The sequence below is a fragment of the Mercenaria mercenaria genome, unplaced genomic scaffold (genome assembly GCF_021730395.1).
Source record: "Mercenaria mercenaria strain notata unplaced genomic scaffold, MADL_Memer_1 contig_1801, whole genome shotgun sequence".
NCBI classification, from domain to species: Eukaryota; Metazoa; Mollusca; class Bivalvia; order Venerida; family Veneridae; genus Mercenaria; species Mercenaria mercenaria.
The window spans coordinates 1-2,440 of NW_026459808.1; the positions used below are offsets into that span (position 1 = coordinate 1).

The following is a 2,440-nucleotide window of genomic DNA, read 5'->3' on the forward strand; positions in this document are numbered from 1 at the left end:
ATGTATACTGTTCTTTATTTGGTGATAAACTATTATACGAAAATCGGGCAGGGTTGGTCTTTTTATAAATACAAATTCAAATACATGGCATTTATATAGCGCAAAAATTATAAAATATTCTATTGCGCTTTACAATTACATAACACACATTTAACATATATACATACAAAATATGAACAGGATTCTAGAACTTAGATTTAAAGATTTGGACATATATAAATATAGTCTAATAAGGGAAGGTCCGAACCTAGACAAAATTGCAAAAGAATTTCTTTGTACATTTTTGAAAAGAGTACACTCCCATATATTCACAGAAGAAAATCTCCATTAATAGACTTTGCCATTTTCTCGCATTTGATAAGAACATATTTTGAAAAAAATGTGTTTTTCATTCCCTGTTTATATTGTGTAGACGGCGGCCCATACTTGCATTTGTGACGTCACAATGAAAAGTTAAAATGGCGGACAATTTTCGAAAATGTATCTGGCCGAGATTAAATTCATAAATACTACGTAATTCGGATGGATAAAGTTTAAATCTAAGGTAAGTAATCAATTTCAATATACATTTGATCAATTTAGCTTGACATGATCATTCTTTAAACTGTATTAGTATCACTTTGACCATCGTGTTGCATGCAAAATGACCGATATTCATTTCGGATAAAAATCGCATTTTAAACAAAGATTTGAGCCAAAGATGCTCTGATATAACATAATATAGTAATTGGTAGTATAAAATTGTCATACAAAGGAATAAAAACATTTTAAAAGACATGTTAAAGGCGTATGCTAGAATTCCCTGTATATGAGATGGGCGAAAATTTTCCCAATAACAGAATTTCTTTAAACTTTGAATATTGAGGGACAATCATCTAAGAAACAAAAATATGCAATAAAAATCATAGGTCACCGATATCAAAAAAGAGTTATCTGCCCTTGAAAACGTCATTTTTGGGGAAAATGCCGTTTTCAAGGGCAGATAACTCTTTTTCGATACCGGTGACCTATGATTTTTATTGCATTTTTTTGTTTCTTAGATGATTGTCCTTCAATATCCAAAGTTTGAAGAAATTCTGTTATTGGGAAAATTTTCGCACCAAATTCTAGCATACGTCCTTAAGTCAAGGTCACGCTCGATTTTTTTTTCAAATATGGAACGCCGTTTTCGTCAAAATACAAATTAAAAACTGTTCACTGCTAATATTATTTTTGACAGTTATTATTGTAATGAGAGGATTTTTTTCAATGGATGCAATGAATAATTGTAATTCTTTGTTTACAGAGATAACAGATCTCCAGATCAGTTTGTAGAGAAAGGAAACAAGAAGGATATGGCTAGTTTCAAGTCAATAAATAGCTTAACCTAGGTAATTAGGTACATATTATTCATAATTTACAACAAAATTTTAACTGCTTAAAGTCAAAGATGATAGTTTCTAATTTGGGCACCGTTTCTGCTTTTATATTTGAAAGACAAATAATTCTTGTATGGATACTTATAGTGTTCTGAACTGTTTCTTTTCAGAGCTTTAGGTTGCCTTGGTCTTGGTGGTGGTTTGAGAAAGGTTGAAAGTGCTTGAGCTGTTCTAAATATAATATGCAAGGTAAGCACCCTAATGTCAAAAATATCGAATGCCGATGGTTTTAATTGTCTTATATTGTATTGATTTTGATTGTATATTATTTCCATATTTCTTTCATTATTGAATGTAGTATTTATATATTTTTTTAAGATGATTTACTCACATTTCATTAATCTACTAGCGATAGGTATATCATTCACGTAGTGATATTTAGTTACGTGATTCGTTTCTTTTCAGAGAAGATTCATGTTGCTTTGGTCTTATGGCGTGGTGATGTTTAAAACAGTGAAAATGCTGTGGGTATCCAATATATATGTCATAAACTTGGATAGACTCATAGATAAGTAAGGTCAGTTTCAGTGTCCTATCATGTATTTTTTTTTTATCTGGATTGGAGCAATATATATTACATGCTAATGATTTTCATATACCTTCTATCTCTGTAATAATTATCTAAATGATGTCATTTTCTAACGTATATGAAGGGGTTGTGCTCATTAAGGAGGAAAAGACAAGTTATCATTTTTATTTTATAATGTTTTGAAATGTTTCTTTTCGGATACATGTTGGATTAGTATTTATGGCGTTTGAAAGAGTTACATGTAAATGCTGATGTTGTCCAACATATATTCCCTATAGCTATACCCTACCACAGTAAGTGAGTCCGTACACCTACAGTACAAAATATTTGTTCTCAACTGCTATTTTTATAGACTCGTTCTTATTTGTAAACATTTGGTTATGCTAAATACATAGAAATCATATAAATACATATAAAGATTTAAGGTTAAAATTTAATGGCTAAAATGAAGTTATTGAAAAAGATATTTCTTCTTACACACATGCTTGACCAG

At 30.2% G+C, this 2,440-nt stretch overlaps 1 long non-coding RNA gene across 1 annotated transcript; it reads left to right on the forward strand.

Moving 5' to 3' along the window:
• The first annotated feature begins 335 nt into the window (after positions 1-335).
• On the forward strand, positions 336-1,935 carry LOC123561241 (uncharacterized). The gene is made up of 3 exons (XR_008368911.1): positions 336-544; positions 1,286-1,607; positions 1,824-1,935. It is a non-coding gene; the product is annotated as an uncharacterized LOC123561241 (long non-coding RNA).
• The last annotated feature ends 505 nt before the right edge of the window (positions 1,936-2,440 follow it).